Genomic DNA, 26,029 nt, shown 5'->3' with positions numbered 1-26,029 from the left:
TCTCTACTAACTTTGCACATCTAGACTTTGCAATATTTGCCCACTCTTCTTTGCAGAACTTCTCAAGTTCAGTTCAATTTGATGGTGACCATTTGTGAACTGCAGTCTTCCACAGATTTTCACTGGGGTTTAAGTCTGGGCTCTGACTAGGCCTTTCTCCTTTAACTACTGTGTGGTCAGTTTTGCTGTGTGCTTTTGGTCATTGTCATGTTGGAAGGTAAACCTTCTTCCCATTGACAACTTTCTGGCAGAGGGCAGCAGATTTTCCTCAATAATTTGATGGTATTTTGCCCCATCCATTTTTCCTTCTATCCTGACAAGAGCTCCAGTCCCTGCTGCAGAGAAACACCCCCATAACAGGATATTACCAGCTCCATGCTTTACTGTAGGAATGTTGTTATTTGGATGGTGAGCTGTATTGGATTTCTGCCAGACATATAATTTGGTGTTAAAACCAAATAATTACATTTTAGTCTCATCTGCCTCAGAATCTTCAAGGTGCGTTTTGGCAAAGCTCAGTCGTGACTGCATGTGGCTTTTCTTGAGGAGTGGGTTTTTCTTGCAACACTCCCATACAAGCCACATTTGTGGAGAATGTGACATTGTTGCCACATGCACACAATGACCAATCTTTGTAATAAATTCCTGCAAATGCTTCAGAGTAGTTGTAGGCCTCTTGATATCCTCTCTGAACAGTTTCCTCCTGGCTCTTTCATCCAGTTTGGAGCGACATCCTGATCCAGGGAGAGTCTGTTTTGTACCAAATACCTTCCACTTCTTAATAATAGACTTCACTGTGCTTCTAGGCATTGATAAAGCCTTTGATTTTTTTTGTATCCATCTCCTGACTGACTGTGCCTGCCCACAACTTTATCTCTGAGATTTTTTGACAGAGCCTTGTCGCCCATAGTTGATTGCTTGCTTCAGTTACACCACCAAGGACTGAAATGCTCCAGGAAAGCTCTTTTCAAGCTGAGCTAATCAAAATGACCACAGCTGATCACAGTTGAAAGCCAGATGGCTTTGTGTTCCATTGAGAAGATGAATAGCTACAACTAATTGAGTTAAGTCATTTTTACGAGGGGGTGATCCATTTTCCAACTCAGTGATTCTGTTTTTTAATTTTTTTCTGACATGTTGGTGTTATATTTTTCACTTGGATGTTATAAGTTGCACTGAGTAAATACAGCTGGATAAAACAAAAACTGTGTCCATCTTAATTATAGGCTACAAAGCAACAAAATTTGATTATTTTTAAGGGGGCTGATTCTTTTCTATACCCACTGTATACTGTGAAATATTATTGTAATTTTAAAAACTTGTTGATATTTTGTTAATATCTATGCATTTAGCAGACACTTTTACCCAAAGTGACTTACAATACATTCAGGCTATGCATTTTCTACCAGTAAATGTGTTCCCTGGGACTTGAACCCACAACCTTTTGCACTGCTAACGCAATGCTCTACCACTGAGCCACAGGAACAACTGTGTCCCATGAGTTTCGAGATGTCAAGAAACATTTCTTATTATCAATGTTAAAAAGAGTTGTGCTGTTTAATATTTTTGTGGACAAAAGAACACCATTTATTTGAGAAAGCTTTTGTAACATTATTGTCTTTATTGTTACCTGTCATCAATTAACTGCGTCTTTGCTGAATGAAAGATGCTGAATGATTATATTTCATGTGACGTAGACAGTGCTAAGCAATATTGTTTAATCATTTATTTTGTTCCAAAACCATATAAAAGTGTAAGAAGCATTTCACATTCCCAGGCCTCCTTTCTGGAAGTTCAAAACCTCCTTATTTCAGTCTTTCTGAGCTGTCGTGTGGCAAAGGGTTGAATCTGAGTATCTTTAATTGACTTCAGTGGTGAAGATTCTTGTGGAAAACTGCATTTCCAACCCTGTATTCCAGTTCTTCTCCAGGATTTTTGCATAGACTTCCATGTACTCAGAGCTACTTTCAAGAGATCATTATTCGTTTCCCCTTATAAATGTAGTTCTTGCGCGATTTTTTTCACATAAATGAAAGATATTCACTTTGCCCCTTTCACATCTCCTCATATATGCGTTCCCAGTGAAGTTAAGGGGATTGTTATCCTAAACCTATTTTAAATTCATTGCCTTGAAATATTTTAAATGCTCTCTCTGAAAGATTTAACAAGCCGTGCCAACAGCTGCAAGGTGTTATTGGCGCTTTCTGGCAGTTCTCAAAATGTTTAAGGCTCCAATAGGTCACATGTCTCTTCCTCCTCCAATCAGATCGTTCAGAGAGATGTCGGCCGCCACCACATGAGCTTTTTTCAAGATCCTTTTGACCTTGAAACGTCTGGAAAGATTATTCACAAATATATAGAGAGATAAAAGAGTGTGCACCTGTCTCTCCACTCTTTTTTCACCGTGGGGGTCGTGCCTTGCTCCCACTTAACGCTCTTTCACTCTCGGCTTAGCAAACAGACACCTGCCGTCACCTAAAGTGCCTACAGTAGAGCCTAGTGGGCTGCTATCATTCACGAATGACACTAAAACTAATGATGAGGTGCTTGACTTTTCCCACAATGACACCCTTGACTTTTCCATATAATCACACAGCATGATGTTTAGATGGGTGGGACAAGAGAAACATTTTACTTGGAAACACAATTTGGGTTCAGGAAGTGCTCACTTGCTGTTTGATAGGTCGGGCCCGCAGTGACACAAACCAGACTGTTAAAATGTCATGTGCTGAATGGGACTTTTTGCCCAGCAGGGAATAAACAAGATTACATGCAACTAACCAAAAGGCTGCACTGTTTTCATTTGTCACTCCGTAGAAGCTAGTCAAATTTGACAGACTGTGAGATAAGCTTTGCTGTGTCTGTTCTCTCACAGGTTTGGGAAACTACCTGTACATTGAGGCCAGTCCTGAGACGGTGAGCCAGAAAGCCCGGCTGTTCAGTCCCAGTGTGGATCCCGACACCGGACCTCTCTGCCTGATGTTCTCCTATCAGCTGGAAGATCAGGGAACCCTGAGGGTCCTGCTGCAGAACAAAGACCAAGAGGAAACTCTCCTCTGGTCCCTCCGTGGAGACCAGGAGCCCATTTGGAAAGAAGGACGGACCATCATACCTCGATCTCCAAATGAATTTCAGGTAAGCAGGTTAGACATGGTAAACAGTAAAAATAAATTTAAAACTGTGATGTATGTATTATTTTTTCAATTAAATTCTATTCTATTCATTTTATACAACAGTTCTTTCTGGTTCTTGAATCTGATTGGCTGAGAGCCTTTTCCAGGCGTGTGATATTCTAGTGATAACAGAACTCCAGCTGTTTCACCATTTCCGCTTGCAATATTTCTCACAGCGAGGGTCATGGCGGATGCCCTAATATATGCCCACTATATTTTTATAAACAATACTGTTTTTGTGTCACGCAATGTAGTTTTTAGAGTTTTTAGGCAAGAATGTACAAACTAATGTTTTATACTGAATATGACAGTGTTTCCCAACCTTTTTTTAGTCACGGCACCCTTTGGAAATTTTAACAAACTTGTGGCACCCTACAAAATAAATATTATAATTTAATATTACACAATATTTGAATTTCTAACTTCAATATGATAATTTGAAAAGTATAGATATTCGGTACAGCAGGGAAGAACTGCAGAATATAATGTCATACAGATATTTTTAATATTATTAAAACATTTTGTCCATCAATGGTGGCAATCAGTAGGCTAATTTCTAATGAAGAGACCAATTTATATGACATTTTAATGTAGGCTTTTATACATATGTAAACATTATTTAATTACCATTATAACTAGCTATCTCACAAATTTTTGCTCACTCAGTGTTTTTTAATTTTACAGTTGGCTAATTTTGGTGCAGTAGCATGAGATAGCTTGATTTCAAACTTTGAATTGAATAAAAAATGACAAGTAAGCAGTCAGTAATAAAATAAGTACAAATAAATAAATTAATAATGATAGCACAAATAACTAGAAAGCTATTATTATCAGAACATGTGAGCATAACATAACGGTTAGTAGATCAATGAATGAGAGGGCAGCGTTACCAGGGCTGCCCATGTACCACACATCATGTTACAACACAGTAGGGCTATCGCAGACAGAAACAATACTGTACTACATTGATGTTTCCTGTCGGCTCAATTTTGAGTGGACTTTGCTGGTCCGATTCGCATGAACTGTATATGAGTGGAGCGACTGAGCGGAGCACACATGCATAGAGCGGGATAATACGCAGAGCGTCACACCACGTGAAAGTGAAACCTGAGGGGTGAACTAATTTACGGCAGCCGAAATTTCGGTGCATCTCTAATTATTGGCGACATCAGAAATGGATATTATATAATAGATGCTTTTTTTGAACATTTTAGCAATTTAAAAATATTAAAAATTGATTTTTTTACACGGTACCCCTGCTCTCGACAGATGGCACTTCGGTTGGGAAACACTGGAATATGAGATTGACCTGAAGAATGAATGCTGTATCAGATGTAGATATTCACACTCATTCAGTCCATCTCTCAGTGAGATTTTAATACAGTAATACAATAAGCTTTTAATGAAGCCATTCACACACAACTGTTGTCTCTCTCCCTCTTTCTTGATCGGTCGATAATTAATTCAAATAAATGTTATAATTCATTCATTCAAATAAATGTGATCTTACCGCACTATTTCATCTCTGTGTCTGATTTGAAGTGGGCAGAATGCTAGCACTTATGTGCCGTAACTGACAAAAATAACGTAATTTTTACCCATTCGGTCAAATATTGCGCTGCTTTAACTTGTAAATGCTTGCAAATGACCATCGTATAAGTGGGATAATGCATGGCTAGTTGTGCCATGCATTAACGTGCCGTAACTGACGAAAATAACGTAATTTTTACCCATTCGGTCAAATATTGCGCTGCTTTAACTTGTCAATGCTGGCAATTGACCATCATATAAGTGGGATAATGCATGGCTAGTTGTGCATTAAACGAAGATTAGACATTTTTTACTTGTAAACCTTTGTTTATGTATTAATTTAGTTTTGGTAGCCTGACAGATATCATGGTGACATTTTTTCTGTGTGCTCATATTCACACAGGTGGTAATTGAAGGATTTTTTGAGGGTACCAAAGGCCACATCTGGATCGATAACATCCACATGAGTGTGAACACACCACTGGAAGAGTGTACTCGTAAGTGTACATGTTTCATCTTTTTCTTCCATCATTAGTTTTGTCCTTTTATAATTTTGTTGTTATTCATAGCAACAATTTAATCCAAAACCTTGCATTATCGCTACCAGATGTTTGTCCCTGCCACGCTCTTTCTGGTTTCCTGTGAGGTTACCTTTATCTCTTCATTACAGACGGCACATATTCCAGATCCATCATTTCACCATAATTCGTTGAGATTCTCACTACAACTCCATAAACCTCTCCATTTACTGTGATCAAACCTAGCCATCACAGCCACTATCTCAAAGAGCTTCTCAAAATAGAATTTATTAACATGAAAGGAGGACACACACAAAAAAATAGTGCAGCTCGTTGTTTGCCATCAAACGCAAAATGTAGAATCAAATCTAGGCCACAAATGCCCCTGGGCCCCGATGCTAATCTATGTTTCATTATTTCCTTTGCGCTTCTCCTTCCATGTTTGTAAACAGAGATTTTTAACGGAATTAGTTGATAGCCTGAGCTTTTTGAGGATGGATCTTGCACAGAAGCTTTGTGGTTTATGGTCTTAAAGACATCAAAATGTGACCATGTGCTCACTGCTTCTATGATTCCCAATCCATAACTGGAAACCCTGATTTAGTCATTTTTGGCTCGCAGCATTGCCGCTTGGCACGCTCCGAGGCTACGGGACTTGGTGGTTCATTTCGAATCCAAAAATTGGAAGCCTCCTGAGCTTGTGTTCCACCATGCGCCTGCTGTGATTCTTCCCAAAGCATGGTGGGAGAGTTCTTATCGACCCGGGCAGTTGGACTTGCAATTCCCTCCAAAAAGAGATCCCCGAGCCGCTGGCCCCCACGATAGTTTCTCATCTTTTTTCTAATTGTTTGCATTTCAAGAATTCAGGCAATGTTCTCCATTCTTCCATGTTCACTCCTCAAAACAAAACCTTCACAACATTAAAACTACTTAAAACTTGAAAGCACGATTCTGTGACAACAAATTGAGAATCACAATGCCTTGCCTGAACACTGTATGGGGGATGGGACAAAGAATTTAGCTGAAGAAAAAATGCTTTATGGGGCTATTATTATTATTATTATACAAAGTATGTTTTAATAATTGAAAATAGTGAATTGCAAAAAACTCAAAAGTATACTTTGTCACATTACAGTAATGAGAGTTTTGATGTAAATGTGCTTGATTATCATGAAAATAATGCCACAATCCACAAAATCTTCATGGTGCTTGTTTCCTTGATTTGAGGGTAAATATTTCAGGAACCTTCTTAGTTTGTTTTCCTCTGTGGTCTCTTATGTAGGTTATTCATTATTTTATGAAGTTCAGTGCATGTTTTCAGAGTCATCAGCATCTGATACACTAAGGCATGGATGTACACCACTGTTAACCTTACATTACAGATTAACATTTTCCTCTATTTGTCTTTCTCTCTTTCTCTGCCTCTCTTCATCCTTCTCTTCTTCATCTAGAGCCTTTTGCCGCGTTCCCTCCGGACATGACCGGTGAGTTTAAACTCTCTGCCTCAGGTGTGAATGTTTGCACTTCCTGCTCTCTGCCCTGCTCAGCAGTTATTGTTTACAGGGATGATCTAGGGTTCGTTTTACTTCCTAGCATGTGGCATTTATGCAGTGATTTGAGGAGCCTGGGGTTGGGTCGGTTATTTGAGGTGACCAATCCATTTCTAACATTTTTCAGTGTGGTTAAGATCCCAATTGGGAAAGATGCTCAAACATGGACTGTCAGGCTGCTAAACTCATGAGGCTCTTCTGCCACATACTTTGACGTTCAAGGAATAGTTCCCCAGAAATAACTGAAATTTCACCTTCATGTCATAAAATTGTATGACTTTCTTTCTTGCATGAAATATTTCAGTCATTATTCGCTGACCATTGTCCCTTCTGTCATAGCTTTCAAATCTCATTCAGGTTGTGTCAGTATTTTATCATTTGATGGCATTGACTATTTTCCCAAAAGCATCGTTAGCCAACTATGGTTGCCAACAAGTTCCGTTGTTACCAACATAGTTCATCGATTCGGTGTTTCCCAAAACCATAGTTCAAACGAACATTCGCAAACAGCGATGCAAACTTACGTGGTAGGAACTACAGCTCTCGACCTGTGGTTAGAAGAATAGTTTCTTGTTAGTAAGACATATGGACTTAAATAAATTATGCTTTTGGGCACAGTAAGCAAGCTAACGTAGTACAATCTATATCTTCCATTCAATTTAAATATATATATATATATATATATACATTTTAATCTATACATTTTAGCGCGTCCTCAATAAGCGCCATTTTTGAAGAGTGCACATGCACATAAATGCCTAAGGGAACCCCCGGAGTGTGACGTAAGAGGAAACCCGCGATGAATCAAACATCAAATAAAGCTAAATGACAGGGAAAAAACATCTTAAATTAGTCATCAGGTACCAATACAGCAGCATCTCAGAGATCTCGAATCAATTAATTAGCAGAAGTTATTACTCCACCACATGCATGTGATGTCATTAAAAACAGCCCTGAATTGTTGAACTAATGTGGTTCAAACAACGGATATGCTCGGGAAACAGTCGTGACTGGCTAGTTAGTTTCCACAACAATGTATCGTACTATGGTGGTTAATCAGTGAGTTACGTCGTTGTATGGGAAACGCACTCCAGATGGGCATTCTGTCAGTCTATTTTTGAGGCATCTTTCTCCTTTCAGCCATGCTAACACTTGTGCAATCCTATAGTCATGTAAAACCGGGAGAAATATTTTAGGTTTAAACATTTTTAAAGTGCCCCTATTATGCCATTTTTAAGGTTTCTGATGTTGTTTTGGGAGTCTCCTGCAATAGGTTTACATGCATGCAAGGTCAAAAAACACTTTCATTTTCTCAAAATATGCATTTAATATTGCATAATTTTCCAACGATTCGTTCAAAGCAGCTCTAAGATTCAGTCTCTCTAAAACCCCCCTTTCCCTGAGCTTACTCTGCTCTGATTGATCAGATGGCCCCAACTGTTGTGATTGGTCTACTGCGTGTGTCGGAAACGATACGCCCATTTCCATTGTTCCGTATTTTGAATGCTCAATAGAAAATATAAACATTTATTATTTATAATATTTACAGGCTGTAAAACCAGCTGATCTAAATAAACAGGGTACTGAACCATCTTTCAAGGACAAGCATTTTGTAAATCCTGTGTTGAACTCCCCAAGATAAGAGAAGCAGTCGTCAATAAAATGCTGTGTTTGAGGGTGGGTCAAGTTGTTCTCTACAGGCCAGCGGAGAACATTGGCGGGAATTATGCAAATGTATTACCCTGATTTGAATTACTAATAACTCGTTTACACTGTTCAGAGTCAATTATTTATTTTGGGAGACAATAACTTTATTTCTGTCAGGACCACTATCGTCAAAATGATAGATACAGTGGGGCAAAAAAGTATTTAGTCAGCCACCAATTGTGCAAGTTCTCCCACTTAAAAAGATGAGAGAGGCCTGTAATTTTCATCATAGGTATACCTCAACTATGAGAGACAAAATGAGAAAAAAAATCCAGAAAATCACATTGTAGGATTTTTAAAGAATTAATTGGTAAATTCCTCGGTAAAATAAGTATTTGGTCACCTACAAACAAGCAAGATTTCTGGCTCTCACAGACCTGTAACTTCTTCTTTAAGAGGCTCCTCTGTCCTCCACTCGTTACCTGTATTAATGGCATCTGTTTGAACTCGTTATCAGTATAAAAGACACCTGTCCACAACCTCAAACAGTCACACTCCAAACTCCACCATGGCCAAGACCAAAGAGCTGTCAAAGGACACCAGAAACACAGCGAACCCCAGTTGAAACTCATACACGAGAATGCGTGTTTCATTTAAACTTGTTCTCTTGGCCTTAACTATCGGCGTGTCCTCAGAGCGATTACATGCTCTAGACTTTGTGTTGCTCCAGCTGTATGAACACAGATGCGTAAATGCTGCTGCAAATATGCTTTTTTCAATTAGCAGACCAGGTAATATACACAGCGATATGGATTAAAACAGCATTCACTTATCTTAGATGTGGATTTCAGATGTTCTGAAACACGCTGCAACAGTTTGATTTGCGAGCAGCGATGCTTAATTTGCTCCCGAGCAAGCTGAAAAGCTGCTGAATAATACTGAATAGAGCTTATATAGGAATGCCGCGATAGGTGTCGTATTCCTATAGGTAGATGTGATCAGCTGAGAATCAGCTGATGCAAGCTTGACTCACGTGACCTGCCAGAACTAACGCTAACGCTTAATTTATCGTGCACTTTCGCCTTTACAACTTTGCAGATCGTTTACATTCATATACAGCTACATTACACACTGCATGAAAGGCATTATTGGAAATGGCATAATAGCGGTACTTTAAAGAAACTGATACTATATTCAAAGTATATATGAATTATAGAAAGTATCTATAATTAATATATATCTATCTGCTGAGGAAAACTTCCTTTGTGACTAGCGAAAAAAAATGTTTTCAATGTCAGAACAAAATTGCCTGTATTGTGTCTAAAATACATTTATAGAACTGTTGAATAAAAGCAATATCATAGTCGTGATCACATGTATGCTCCTAGAATGCATTCATTTTAAAAACTGGTACCAGACATAATAATAAAAAATAAAAATAAAAAACTGAACCTTCAATTTAATGAATTTAATAATGAAAAATCCTTATCTTTAATAACAAATGACCAGAAAAGTCATGGGAATTGTCATAAAAGTGTAGGATCCCTCAAGAACAGAGTATCTGTCAGTGTATACAGACATGGACTGCAGTCCAGTACTGGACACTGAAGCAGTATGATGGGTTTTTTTATGTTTGGGGCTCCATTTTATTATTTTAGAAATTTTTATTTTTAAAAACTTGTATTGGCAAGAAAACCCAAACAAGCTACCGGCATATTAGCACCTCCACTTTCTTCTGTGAAATGAGTGTCAATAAAAGACACAGGCAGGGCCAAGTCGCTCTCCCTAATGAGTGACTCAATCATGCGCCGCAGCTGAATATAGCATAACAAGATGTCTGCCTGTGCTGGGTTCTGCTATGATGGCAGCATTGCATCAGAGACTCAGGGTATGTCTCGTTGGAGTCCCTGGAGAACTGTTTTTTTTTTTTTTTTTTGTGTTATTCTTTTCTGAAATGTTCGCTTCTCACACGGTGCTTTTACTAATCTGTGAGATAGACAAAGAGCTGACAAGAAACTCTGCTTCCACTTGTTGTGTGATTGTAATATTTGTTACTATTTTGGTTGTTTTTGTGGAGATGTAGGGTTGTTTTTATTTTCAGTCTGTCAGACATTGCAAGTTTTTACGATTTTAAGTCAACATGCGGCGTGTCACGTTTGCTTTCTAGAGCCACTAAACTCATCCAGTAGCTTTGTGGTTGGTGTGAAAATTGAAATATCAAAGTGCTAACGTTACAAGTTGCATTTTTCAGCCACTCTAAAATTAATTACTGATAAAGAAAATGTAATAAAGATTGATGGAAGTTAGATGGACAGAAATGTAAATCCATTTAATAATTTAATAATAATTGGTGTACAGTACTTGTCAGAATTGGAGCAAGACTGTGCAAAAATAGAAAATAATTCCATATCATCAGTCTTGCATGTGGTCACATTGGGTCTCTCTCAATCTCAGTTTCGATCCATGTATGATATATAGGGTTGCATCACAATGTAGTGACAAAGCTGGCGACGCCCAGCCCTATTACAAACTCCTCCAATTATCAATTATGTCAACATTCTTCAAGAACCAGAAGGCCGAACTGAGGGAGAACAGAATGCATGTGCCTCTGCTTGGCAAAACAGCCTCTTGTTTTGAATGCAGCCCCAATGTATCCCTAAAACATAATGGTTATGAGAACTACCAGCACTTGTATTCATGTAGCCACCTGCCCTTTAAGTAGTCCTGGAGAGCCACTTGTCCCAAAATCCAGCATGCAAAAAAATCCAGAATGATTTATAGTACGACATTCCCACTCCCCAGGACTAGAACGGGGCAGTGTTTATTTGCAACATGCTTGGAGTCTGACTCAGGTGCCTATTTGAAAACACGTTACATAACAGCACTGCATTCACTCTCATTGTTTCACTGTACACGCCGCTATGCAGCCAAACGTCGATCCCACAACAACTATTCTCTACTGTAAAGAGATTATTTCATGGTGATTTCGAACAGTGAAACATGGAGCATGAAGCTTCTACTCTGTATGATTGAATGCCAAAACAGTCAATACAGCATCTTCCATGGCATTAGTGTGTTTGCATTTGAACCTAGCAGTAGTGTGGTGTGTTTCACAGTTTGTATATCTCTCCACCAGGGGGAGCCCTACCTGGCAAGAGTGAGCCAACAATAGATACGCTGTCAGTACCACCTGTTTTGCCCAACTGGTATTACATAATTGCTGGTGGAGGAGCCATCTTGTTCCTGGTCATTGTCATTGTCATGGCCGTTAGCTGTCGCCATCTTACAGCCAGAAGGAATCAACCCACAATGGCCTACTACAGCCCCCACAGTGCACATTACCCGAACGGCGGCGTGCACAGGGCAGGGGTGACACCCAAGTTGACTGTATGGGTTGAGAAGGGTGATGGGAATTCCTACTGGTGAGACACCTGGACTAAAGGTTTGCCAGCAAATGCTGACTTCATGAAGTAAGTCCTTGATGAAAGCAGATCTCAGACTGAAGATTTGGAGGAGAACCTCAAAGAACGCTCTCAGATGCTTGGATTCGGATGCATCCAGATGAACCCAGCACTTCGATTTTTCTGTTTCCTCGTTCTGTTTGTGTTCTTTTCTTTCTTGGATACTGACAACCCTGTCTTAGTGTGCTCAGCTTGTTTACCACATCTAGCCAGCTCATACTCATCTGGAGGGACCTTCTCCAAGAGCGAATTGGTATCCAGCTTCTTGATGAACGCCAAGCCAAGAGGACGTGTTATCCACTGACCTCAATCACTGATCCTGGACTGACTTTGATCCAGTGTGCTATACTTACTGTATGTTAAATCAATGTGATTGGACAAGGTCAGAACATTGGGGAGTTCAGAGCTGTTGTGGACATGCCACAATGTTTGCACTTTGACTAGTCCCTGAGATTGATTATGAGTACTTTACTTTATTATAGCAGAACATGGGAACAGATTTTTGGTGAAAGAGAGAACATGAAGCTTTCAGATAAATTAAAGCATACGGGTGGAGGCTCCATTACTGAGAATGTGCTTCATAGCACTTTTTGAATACAATGCAAGCATGATTTAATTAGTAATAAGGGAAGGCGAAGTATTGCATAAAAGGTTTCTGCATGTAAACATCTTGAGTTAAGTCTGATAAATTGAGAGTCCACCTAAGATGATATAAACATATGCTGTCGTGATTGAACATTGCCTTTAAAGTCAACATGAAATCAGAATTGAGTTTCTTCATACAACTTCTTGGTCTTATTGTGAATGACTGATCAGTGCACTGTTATTATAAAGAGAAAAGTGTTTATGTAATGAGTTTCCCTTTTCCACTGATGTTGCTTAGATCATGCCAATTATTGGTTAATGTTATTGGTAACACTTGTTTAAGGCTGCGTGCGGTTGTAGGTAATACAGCCTTCCTAAAACCTTGCCAAAATTTAACTCAATAGATTAATGTCGGTTGTCAATAACATAATAAAGAGTGCTTCAATAATTCCAAACAAAAATAGATTTGACCAGTAAACGTTGACATTGGGTTTCCCAATTAAAAAGCCTCATCTTTTTTTTTTTTTTGTGGAAATACATCATTACGGAACTAAAATGCATTGCAAATGTTCTTTCATGTTGACTTTAAAGATTGCTTTAGGCATGGTTTCATATCAATGATGTGCTCAACTTAAATGAAAGGATGGCGCCACCAATGAGATAAGAGAATTATGAGAAAGAAGGATTGTGTCAGGGAGTCTTCATGTTTTGTGTTTGCTTCTGTGCTCTCTGTGGCAGTATCTAGGTTATTCCTTTCTATCTTGTATTTCTCACATTTTTTCCCCAAAGATCCCCCAAAACTGTGTTGGCGTGTGTGATTCTGAGCAAACGCTTGCTGGTGTGGAGGCTCCAAAAACAAGTCCCATAAACAAAGACAGCTGTTTCCTTTTTCCGTCTCCATGCATTGAGGAAGCACTGAGCGCTGGGGTGGGAGAGACCTTGTGCAGATATCAACACCTGGTAGCAATTTTAGTTCACTGAAGAATCATGAAGCTTTAAGAATGATTAGCAGTGAATGCAGTCCAAGACTGCCATATGCTTTTTCATAGCCATGTTGAATCATTTACTGAATTGAGTTGTCATTCAGTTTTATAGGTTATAATAATCAGTTCTGTATTAGGACTGAGTGAGCACCACAAACGTACTGTGGCAGTACCATTTGATTATCACATGCAAATGTCGTAGTATTTCAATGGTACTCCAAGGTATTACAAAGCAGTATTAAAGGAATAGGTCACCCCAAAGTGAAAACTCACTGTCATGTTATTCCAGACTTACATGACATTAATTTTTCTGTGGAACACAAAAGGAAATGTTTTGAAGAATGTTCATGCTGCTCCTTTATGTAAGCGATAGTGACAAAACAAAATCTCACCATATATCATAAAAGTAGTTTGTATGGATAGAAATCTTCTGTCATTAAATTTGTGTGAGCCAGAATAAAGTTATTATTTGCTCAAATCTCATTTGCATAGAAAAACATGATGTAAACATTTAGCATTTCCTTTTGTCTTTCAGGTTTGAAAGAAAGACAGACGCACAGGTGATTCTTTGATTTTCACTGCAATGTCTGAACTGTCCTGAACGCGTTCTCGTCTTCTTCTTCAGCCTGCACGTGAGGTGCCTTCTTCTTCTTCTTGCTTTACGGCAGATCGCAGACTTATAAATGCCACTCTATCTACAATCTCAATTAGGAGTGTCGATGGTCCATTTGAGAGATAGGTGGCGGTAATGCACTTACAAGTCTGTGATCCGCTATAAAGCAAGAAGAAGAAGAAGGCGCCTCACATGCAGGCTGAAGAAGACGACGCGAACGCACTCAGGACGCAATCAGGACAGTTCAGACATTGCAGTGAAAATCAGAGGTAAAAAACGATATAAATACTGTTCAGTTTCTTGCACAGACCGATTGTTTTGTGTCTTTACACATCAATGTATCGTCACGAGCCGCAGGGTTTAATTTGGTTTTGTTTGTGTATGTTTTATGACTCTCAAAGCCGTGATTCCTATCCACTTACATTATATGACTGACAGACTGCAACAGTTTGAGTTAAAAATCTCTGTTTGTGTTCTACTGAAGAAACAAAGTCACCTACATCTTGGATGCCCTGGGGGTAAGCAGATAAACATCAAATTTTAATTTTTGGGTGAACTATCCCTTTAAGAACATTCAGCAGATCTAGAATCAGGACTCAAAGCATTTCAAAAGGTCTTCGTGTCGATATAAGAAGTATAAGCCATTCAAAATGGAAATAAAAGGATAAAGACCCTTGGCTCCTGAGGGGCTTTTTAATGCCATTTCCTGCTGTGAGGTGGTAAGAGATGTTTTGGCACCGTCATGCAATGTGCTTTTAAAGCAAGCACTTTATCGCTCTTTTCTTCCTAAACCATGTCCCCCCTTCTTTCTTCACTCTTAATATTTTTTAATTAGTTAATGGACCAGATACCATTTATTAAAGCTGCTATAGGCATTTTGTCTCCTGCCCTGTGTCTCTTGTCGACTTGGGAAACCACATTAATGAGTACGAGCGCTCTCTCGAGAACGCCGTCAACACGTCAGCCAGCAAGGCGTAATGCCAAACAGCCATTCTTCTCGGGCTCTTAAATGCATCACGTATACTGAACCGAGAAGCTTCTAATAAAGCAAAACAGTCTATTTTTCAAAGACCAGAGGATTGAGGTTGATGTTCACACCCCTTCCGATGTCTCTTTGGATCCGAATGACTGATGCTACTTTTGGACATGGGCATCTCAGGGGTTGTCGGACAGTCGACAGTGTTTTTCTCTGAGGTGGGGAGTTGGGTAGAATAGATCGCTCACAATGGATCCAGTCAGGCTACCGCCTTCACAACCGTGGAGCGTGAGCTTTCACATTGATTTCTCTGCCTTTAGACACAGCGGGCTCCGACTCGGACATATTTGGAACAAAGCGACCTGATCCATAAAGCCATTTGAAAGTTATGGGCCTTTTTTATTGTACCGCAAAGCTTACTTAGGTTGTGGTGATGCTTCTGATACAGACTATGAATTTAATTATAATGATGAGGATGATGATGATGCACTTTGCTTTATGAAAGTACCTTCTAACTGTGGTCAGCCTATACCTCAACTTTGAAATTAGTAAACTGTTTAAAATGCGAATGTGAACAGACTATTTTTGCTTGATGAATTTGTGTCCTGAAAACCTGCTTTTAAAATGTGACAATAAAATCTTATTTTTCTAATCGTCACTTCTTTTTATATCTATTTATATCAGCATAATAACAATAGACATTGGCCTATTTTTGCTGCTATATTTGTGTGTTCCCTTAATGTGTAAATGCTGGATTGCTTCAATTAGCAATTATGTAGGTCACATGATGTTATTCTCTGTACTCTGTAATTATGTTACATATCTTGCGTCCCATTAATAATTTATTATTGAACATTAAGTCTCAAAATATACTTATTTAGAACTCACGCAAGTATGTGAATGCAAGCACTTTGAGTTGAACAAACTCTGTTTCACAAGAGTTTCTCTGTTTCTCTCTGTTTCTCAGAGTTGTCGCTATCGTAAGAATTAGTGTAAATTAGCAACTTTGTTGAAGTTAGTTAGCTGAAAATTGTTGACATGTTTATGGCTAGTTATCTGAATTCTGAATAATGTTCTTATGATTTGAAGGTGACTATCACCCTATTGTGTACTAAAGTTTGTTAATTCAAGAATGCACGCTATATTTTCATTCATATATATTTATTAATAATAATTTTGAGCACTTTTTAAGTTTAATTGTGTATCGTCTTATAGATTTTAATACAATGTCTACATTGTTATCCACAGTTAAAAAACCAGCGGTCGGAAATGGGCGTCTCTTCAATGGGAAGGACCACATAAATGCAGGTTAGTTCCCACTACATACATACCATATATGACTGCTTCCTGGCAGGCTATTTATTCTAACCAAGTAAAAAAAAAAAAAAAATGGGAACCAGGAATGAGAAATCTTTCATCTATTATTTTTTCCCCCTCAAGGTTTTCAGATTAGTCAAAAACAGATGGTTTGGACATATTTACAGTGAACATGAAATCAGAATACACCCTAATTACTTGCACAATGCATGTTTCTGGTCTTATTGTGAAAGATTTGTCAGTGCACATTATCTGTCCAATCAATTCCCAATCTTTTTTTCTTTGAATATATTATTTATTTGAAAATACATCACATTATGTAATTAAATGTGTTGCGAATGCTGCTTCCCATTCCATAATTTTTTTGCACTAACTGTGGAGCTCCACAGTGCATCTGTACATATGTTTATATGGGTAGAGCTGACATGCTTGTGTGGGTATGTACGTGTTTGTTGACATTCGCATTGCCCTCACCCCGCATTTCTGCAGGATGTTTCTGGTCTTATTGTGAAAGATTTGTCAGTGCACATTATCTGTCCAATCAATTCCCAATCTTTTTTTCTTTGAATATATTATTTATTTGAAAATACATCACATTATGTAATTAAATGTGTTGCGAATGCTGCTTCCCATTCCATATTTTTTTGCACTAACTGTGGAGCTCCACAGTGCATCTGTACATATGTTTATATGGGTAGAGCTGACATGCTTGTGTGGGTATGTACGTGTTTGTTGACATTCGCATTGCCCTCACCCCGCATTTCTGCAGGAAAAAAAAAATCTAGATATCTGACTTTCCACCCTTCCCTTCCTGCTATCACACAGTTGGAATCCATCTAACTTATAAAGATGTCTTTGTTTTGCCTCTTAAATAAATAAATAAAAAAGACAAGGATGAGTTAATTACCCAACCGAAATCTGTTCATCCTTATAGACTGTCAACCCCCTCCATCTGTCTTTCTTTTTCTCTCCCGACTTCCTTTATCAATGTCTTCCATCTTTTTCTCATTTTCCCCCTACTCTAATACAATATAATGAAGTCTGTGTTTAGCTTACACTCTACACAAGCTGTCAATCACCTCGGAAGCCATTTGTTGGAACTAGAAGGGCAAAGATTTAACAAAATGCAACAGATATCAGTCAAAGTGCAAAAGCAGCTCAGCTGGTACGAGTTTTGGCCTCAGCTCGCTGTCAGAAGCAGCCTAATTAAGCCTAATGCAACCGCTAGCAAGGCACAGGGTGCCACAGAAGTGTTTACGGCTTAGTTTTGTCAGCTGTAAACAGCCGACACTGTTCTCCCTCAGACCAGGCCATTAGTTGGTTAGATGTGCCTTCCTCCATTGGATACTGTGGGAAAACAAACACAAAAACTTCTGTTTAGCCTACAAAGGTTGTAGTGTTGAACAAAACAGGCTTACAAATACATGCTGTAGAGGTAATACCACTGATTACTATATTAATTTACCAAGATATATGTTATACCATGGTATTCTTTAAAGTATAAATTTTTTCCAAAATACTTCAAGGAATACCATTGTAAAAAAAAACACGCTAATACCATTGCACTTTGTTCGTTAAAAACATATTGGACATGGTACTAACCATGGTGTTTTGAACATGTGCCATGTTAATACTGTGGTATGGGGGTTATGTGTAACAGACTGCAGTATTCTGTAAAACAGGTCTTGTTGCTTCTGGTTCAGGTCTTCTGTATGTGCTTCATTAAGTGGCAACAATAACAACAGCTAACTACATAGGTTAGCTGATTACCTTAAAAGTCCATAGATATCACCATCAGTTCATACTGCTGTCAACAATTTATCTGACAAGCGGATGTAATAAGACCTATATTCTGGATTTGTTAGGTGACATTCGACATGTACCCCATCCTTGAAAGTACCATGGTTCACCATAAAAACCATGGTACATGAATTTCAGAAGCACAATCAATTTCATAGTACTATGGTATTACCATCTAATGCCACCACTGTACCATGGTATCACCACAGTACCTTTTGTAATTGTACCATCTGATACGTCACTATTATTGGAGTGATATCACACTCCTTCAAAAAATATCATTGTATTACCATGGTATCATGTCCAAAAACAAAAGTGTATGTTCATGAGATTGTTAATATACATCTTTATGTGCTTACCCTTTTTCTTCTTCTTGTAGGTTTCCAGTTTCCAGAGTGGAGCACAGCCGAAACGCCATCAGAGCCTCCGGTGACACGCGTAGTCGATAAGGACAACACATGGCTGTACTCTCTGGACCCCATTCTCCTGACCATTATCGTCATGAGCTCTCTGGGTGTTCTTCTAGGTGCTGTGTGTGCCGGCCTCCTTCTTTACTGTACCTGCTCATATGGCGGCTTGACGTCACGCTCGTCTACCACTTTGGAGAACTACAACTTTGAGCTGTATGATGGGATTAAGCACAAAGTAAAGCTTAACCAACAGCGCTGCTGCTCCGAGGCTTGAGGAAAACAGATGGGGAGATATCAAGTATCCTAAAATGACCTCCAAGTAACCCAATTTGACTCTTTGAAGAGACAAGCCTCATCTCTAAGTATTCTTGGAATGCATGTCCATCTCAGCTGGAAAGCTCCTAGACTGAACTTTTCCTGGAGCTTATTTTCCAAGCAGTTGTGCTTATGTAGCTCTAACGCTGCTGCCAAGGACTTCCTTGTCTTTCACTGAATTACATCAAAAGTGGAGAGTTTTGTGCCACAAGGATTGAAACCCTTTCCAGGGCTCAGCCTCAAAACAAATGTTGATACATATCAATGTTCTGCTATTCCAAAAAGATGAGAGTATATCAGCTTAGATTTCTAAGAGGTCTAGTTTAAAAAATGCAAGATTTGTTGCTGGACTTTCAAGCCACAAACTTCTGTCCACCATCATTCCCAAAAGTAAATTTTGTGGCCTAGGTTGTTGTGCATTGTTTTTAAAGGCTTTGGGTTTAATCTTGCTTAATTGTTTTCCCTCGAAGAGAAGTTTAGTAGCCCAGGGTGATTATATGTCATTATTATTGAGTGTTTACAACCCATTGCTTTCAGCCAACCGTTTGTTTCTCTTGTCAGTCTGACAGTTTGGAAATGGAAAAGTAAGACAGATTAAGGGTTCTTAGATTTAGTTTTCGGCATAGTGTGTTTTGTGGATTTTGTTAAAAAAAAAAAAAAAAAAAGGCACCACACTTCTTTGAAATGACTGAGGATTTTGTCAGTGCAACCTATGGATTGCTGTAACTGGGAGACAAAGACTGCCAAGCTAATGTGTGAGATTTGAGCTAGCAAACAGGTATTAAATAATGTGAAACAAGGGTTGAAAGGCTGACAGATACTGAAGGGATAGGTTTGAAATACAGTTTCTGTTATTTGTATTTATTTTTTACTCTGGCTCGGAGAACTTCAGGTCCACTGCTTGCTTTTTAAAAATAGACTCAAATCTATGCCAGTCGTGTGCAGTTTATCTTGGCTCTTGGGTCAAACAGATATTTTTACACATCAGAATGATTGTTTATAGGTCCATGAGAGGTAAAATAGTTTAGATTTGGATCAATTTGAAAAATAAAAAGGCATATACAAACATATTTAATATATTTTCTTGAAATCCTTTTTGAGAGGCCAAGATGAGTGTTACAAAACCAGTGGTCATTAATTCACCTTAAAAAAAAACAACAACATGTATTGATCATTTAGGTTATGTGCAAACCAGTAAGTGCTTAACACCGAGCCTTGAGGATCGCCAATGGATTAATGTACACCATACAGAAGTTCTTTCCTCTGTTTCATTCCCAGTTTATTTTTTTTCTGTCTTTTATTCCGTTTTATGTTTCCATGCTTAGGCTTTATGTTAACAGGAGACAGGTTCGGTTGTAAATCTGCTCCCCTGTGGTTTTCAAAGACTGGAAAAAGGTGGAAGACAGATGCCGTAAATATTTACCTATTTGCTCAGATGGGATCCCCCACTCTCATACACGCTTAAAAATGCATTGTTGGAGTTGGTGAAAATAAATGCACCCAAAGCACACTATGCCTCTGCAGAAGACGACACGTTATGAGAGTCTGGGATCTTTGATATGGAGTTTTGAGGCTCTGATACTTCTTATCTTCTTGAAGACTCTTGCTACTGGACCCCTGGACTTTTGCAAGTGCCTTGGAGTTATTCTGTTCCAGCCTCGGCTATGAACCTGAAAAAGACTGCTTTGGAGCATTTTTCTGTCTTAAACACTCGAAATACTTGAGAATCACAGCACTGGGTAGAATTCCAGTCTCTCTTTGGACACTTTGTACAGAAAATGTGCTTTTTATGATGATGATGATGATGATTGTTATTATGATTATTTAATAAAGGATTGTTAACATATTGGGTTGATGTGATGTTGAACATTCAAAGGTGGCTTCAAGAGGAACATTTCAAGGTGACTGAGTTTGATGTTTTATGATGAGTATCGAGTTTTGAAGTTACAAGAGCAGGGGCTTATAGGATTGATACATTTGTAGAATACTTCAACACTGCTCAACAGACTCACACACATGCAGCTAAAATACCAGACCAGTACATAATGTAACTCCACTGACAACAAAAGGAGTCCATCAATAGAACCTTTGACAGTCATAAAAAGCATACAAACTCGCTCTCGCTCTCACTTTTCATCTATGTCTGTTACGGTTTCTCTCATCTCCACATGGGTTCCCATTAGCACGGACCTTCAGTCGCCTTCATTTAGGGGCTCACAACATCAAAGCTTTGAAGTGCCTTACTGTTCCACCCCCCTAAAGTTTCCTTCAACCGTCCAACTCATACAACCACCCAATTGCATCCATTAAACTATTTCTCTACCTCAACTTCCTCTCTGCTCCATAGTGTGTCGCATTTGCCTTTGCCACTCTGGATGTTTCACTGACTAATGTTGGGAACAGTAAAAGACAGAATCGGCCTTCACTCAAGAGCCCAACAAATCTAGAGCTTAAATAAAAAAATTACACATACACACACACATATAAAACATAAAATTTATTTTATAATGCTCTTATAATTAATTACTCTAAATTAATGTATTAAATGGACAGCAGCATAAAATTTAGGACACTGAAGCTTCCAAGAAAAAGGGTCGCCCATATGGACATCATCAGACTCTGGACACGGCCTGTAAACTTCAAATACTGTACAGTCAAGCTTTGACCATGATCTAGAGCAGTGTTTCTCAACCCTGGTCCTGGGCGCCCCCCAACCCTGCACATTTTGTGTGTCTCCCTAATCAAACACACCTGATTCAACTCATTAGCTCATTAGAAGAAACTCCAGGACCTGAAATGGGTGTGTCAGATAAGGGAGACATACACAATGAGCAGTGTTGGGGGCGCCCAGGACCAGGGTTGAGAAACACTGATCTAGAGAAATATCATTTGCCCTTCTCACGCTTTTTACTGCTCTCAAGATCAAAATTTTGACTAGCACATTAGTAATTTAATGTAGAGTCTCTAAAAGCCATTTTAAAGAAATAATAAATCAGTGATTTTCTTGACGGGAATTAAGTAATTGCCCAAGTATTTTAAAATCTTCTATTGGCTGATTCTTGATTAAGGAAGTTCTGTCTTTAAACTCAACAAGAGGCATCTGGAAGTGTGGCTTTGATCAGTAGGCTGGACTGAGTGGTGGAGAACAAGGAAACTGCTCTGAGGAGCCCAGCCGTCGGGCTCTGCTTTTCCAGCCAAATTATTCAAAACTTTTGTTTCGTAAATGTTGTTTTCCCTCCCTGCCAGATTGAATTCTAATTCTACACTGGGGCCTCTTTCTCAGTAGGCTGGACTTTCCATCAAAGCTCAGCCTTGCACACTTTAAGCTTATAGGTGATCAGCTTTTGAAGGGGCCACTCTAAGAAATACAAAGAGAGCACAGCTAGTGTATCCCCAGAGAAAAGAACCTGACAAATGATGGAGAAGTAGAGGCACGCAACTGTACTCCTCCATTCCCAGATGTTTATTGAGTCTAATGTCAGTTTCTGATGTAAGGGAGGGCTTTCATGTTACAGATTATTAATTTCATGTTTCATCTCAGCGACCCTCTTTAACTCTCAGTGGAAGCACTGTGCAAAAAAAAAAAAAAAACCTTGATATAAGGTTTGCCAAACAAACAATACGATTTTATGGGTAGTTTATGATTAGGTATAAGGTAAATGGTCATACATGTAGTGTGTGAGATTTTTTCATCAAACTCAGAAAATAATAGTAATAAAAATTTACGTGATTATAAATACGTAAAAGTCTTGTAATACTAAAATGATCCTTAATATAGTTTTAAATGAAATATTTTACCCCAAATATATATATGCTACGTATATTTACATTTTAGTGTATAATTATTTTTATGATATAATTATTTATGATTTTTTTATTATGTGTTCTATGCATAGTTTGTCAAGCTCGGAAAATAGGAGAGAATTCAATAGGAGACAGATCTGCTGGCCAGTCAGTAACATCCACATGTGTTTAAGGAACGCTGTTGTAGCACATGCAGAATGAGACCTGGCATTGTCTTGATCTAATAATCATGGACTTTCCATGAAAGATGTCATCTTGATGACAGTATATGTCTCTGTACAATTCCAATATATGTCTCCATGTCAATGGTACCTTCACATGTATGCAAGTCACCCATGCCGTTTGCACTGATGCACCCATACACCATGACAAACGCTTGCTTTTGCCCGTCACTGATTGAAGTCTGGATGGTCCCTTTCATCTTTGGGACCAACAATTTGGTGTCCATTTTCCCCAAAGGCAAGCTGAAATGTGGACGAATCTGACCACAGCACACATTTTCACATTTTGTCTTTTGGACAATCTAAGATGAGCTCGTGCCCAGCGTCGTCTCTGCCTAAAATGTATGTATAAATTTATCCTTGTGTAACAGTGAATTAAGTTGCATTTCTTGATTCAGCTGCAGACTGTGTTAGGTGACAGAGGTTTTCCGAAGTACTCCTGAGCCCATGTGGCTATATTTAACACTGCAGCATGACAGGTTCTTATGCAATGCCGTCTGAGGTTCCTAAGGTCACACAGATTCAACTAGTGTCCTGCCATGCCCTACACAGACTGAGATTTCTCTGGATTCCCTGATTATTTTGCCTCTGTCCCAACTTTTTTGGAGTGTGTTGCAGCCATCAAAATCTTTTTATATTTACAAAATACATTTAAGTTGGTCAGTGAAAGCACTGGAAATCTTTTCTTTGTACTTTTGTCAATTAAATAAAAGTTAAAGAGAATTAACAAATTACAGATTCTTGATTTTATTGCATTTTACAAAACATCTAAACTTTTCTGGAGTTGGGGTTGTATTTATTTGAAAGGGTCTGTTTTATTTAGGTTGCAGTCAATGTAGGCAGCTCTGGGTTTTGGAACAGAGCAAATATGTTGATCTAGGAACATGAACTACCTGAAAAATCATGGTCACTGATGAGGGAATAAGACATGTCTGAAGGTACCTCTATTAAGCACAAATCAGCATCTGTATTTATCAGATGAAAGTTTACATTGTCTGTGAAATAGTATAGATTAATTTCCCACATCCATACTATTCCCTATCTCAAGCTCTGTTCTGGCCTTTGGCTCATGCAGGAGATTGTGGGACGTCCTCTCAGAGCAGCAGCCCACCTCTCCCCTCGGCCAGCAGTTGAAAGCTCTTATCTCGGTCAGTCGAGGGGGAAGAGGGGGTTTGTGTTTCCACTGGAGCTGGTGACATCCGCAGTCACTGCTTCAGACCTCCTGCTCTCCTGCATCTTCATTATTAGCCGCAGGAAATCAGATCTGGAAGTAAATAAACAGAGGAACTGAATTAGAAAATTGGGTAGTCAATGGAAACTAAATGAGGTCAAAACTGTTTTCTTCAACAATTTATTGTAAAAAGAAAAAAAAAATCTTGGGAAAGGAAGTTCAAATGCTGAAATAAAGCATCTGTACTATTGTAACATTGTGGTCTGTTCGATCCTTTTTGCAATAACATGCATGTGGTATTTCACTTTTCTTAAATGAAAATAAGAACAGGAAAATGCAAAGTGTTTTATAAAGAACATCTTTCTGCCTGCTATGTTCCTCTGGCAAAGCATTTTAATCATGGCTGTAAGTGGACATTGTAATGTGCAGTATAAAGTTAACTAATCATACTGTGTTTTACAATGTCAATTTCCATATATATACTGTATCTTGTTTTAGTTGCTCTGCAGACTCTTTAAATAAATATATTGGAACAGACGTGAAAATAATTACATTAAAAAATAGTGTTTATGTGAGCTGAGCATGTGTTACAGCTCTGAACAATGTGTGGATTGAAAGACGTAATACTCAAGACACTCAGGAGACTCAGAAGTTAATGTTCTGCCCAGCTGTTTGGACCTTTAGTGTTGATTGACCTTCACAAGACCACAATTAACGTCACTTAAACACATTTCTATCATGAGAACTCCCTGAAGGTTTTAGCATGGTAATGGATATGACAATGTTAATGTATTTGGTCTTGGTGGAATAGATCTGCTACACTGCTGCTGCTGAATTGCTGCTGCTGTTGGTTATTGCTGTATTTGTAGATTATTGCTGCTGCTGCTGCAAGCAAGTACAGGAATGCTGCTGCCAATACATAAGCCAATATTGTGCTGTGAGTATTTAAGACATACCGCTGCTCCACATATAGCACATAAAATAACCCATAGCAGATCTATACAGGTGGAGCTGGGGAAGGTGGAGGGTTTCAGAGGAACTCTGAAAGTGTGTTGCAATGCTCAAGCAAATGCTAATCAGCTATTTAAATGTAAAGCAACAAGCTCATTGGCTGCGTATGCAACATGAACCAATCAGCTTGTGACAAGTTGCTTAATGCTAAGAATATCATCAGTTTACATTAAGGACCCATCAGCCTGCGCTATCTAGAGTTTCATGACAGAACTTGGTATTTATCAACACTCATTCAACTGAGTTGAAATAATATTCTGCTTGTGATCTCCAAAATATAGGCCTATATGTATATACAAATACAATTGAAAAATATGATGTAGTTACAGCATATATCAGCAGGCACTAACTAGATGCACATTTAGCAGATACTGCAATCCAGCAGGGGGCAGAAAATCCGAATCAACCACCAAGAAAAAAAATACAAGAAGAAGATTAGACATTAATATCAACCTTTTCTTATGTTCCTCGTAAAAAGCTGACGCATGACTTCAAAATATAGTACATGGATTATACGGGCTACTTTTATGGTGCTATTTTGTTGTTTTTGTTCATTTTGGAGCACTGTAATTTTGAAATATCTTATTTGGTGGCTATACGGATTTGAAACATGCAGGTGAGTGAACGGTGACAGATTTCCATTTTGTATAAATAATTACATTCATGTCAGATATTTCCTTATATGCTCTGTGTCGACTCTCTTCTGACCAAAAAACGCGTCACACAACTTTCATTTCTGTGGTATCACTCCGGGAACTGGCGGTTTCTTATTTTGTGCCATTAAAATGCAACATTATAGGCTATATGTAAATTATAGTGGACTTTTTTTTTCTTATCAGAAGCTTTGAAGATTGATTGATTGATTTACTATCTAGTAGAAATATGTTTTTTTTTAAATAGCATTTTTAGGATAGTTCCAACTCATAAAGCTGTTTTGTATATGA

At 38.5% G+C, this 26,029-nt stretch overlaps 1 pseudogene; it reads left to right on the top strand.

The window, feature by feature from the left end:
- Positions 1-20,656, top strand: part of LOC107549422 (neuropilin-2-like) — a 104,403-nt pseudogene extending 83,747 nt beyond the window's left edge.
- Positions 20,657-26,029: the final 5,373 nt, after the last annotated feature.

The sequence above is a fragment of the Sinocyclocheilus grahami genome, unplaced genomic scaffold (assembly GCF_001515645.1).
Source record: "Sinocyclocheilus grahami isolate Dianchi unplaced genomic scaffold, SAMN03320097.WGS_v1.1 scaffold372.1, whole genome shotgun sequence".
Classification (NCBI taxonomy): Eukaryota; Metazoa; Chordata; class Actinopteri; order Cypriniformes; family Cyprinidae; genus Sinocyclocheilus; species Sinocyclocheilus grahami.
This window is presented reverse-complemented; position numbering and strand designations above follow the sequence as displayed.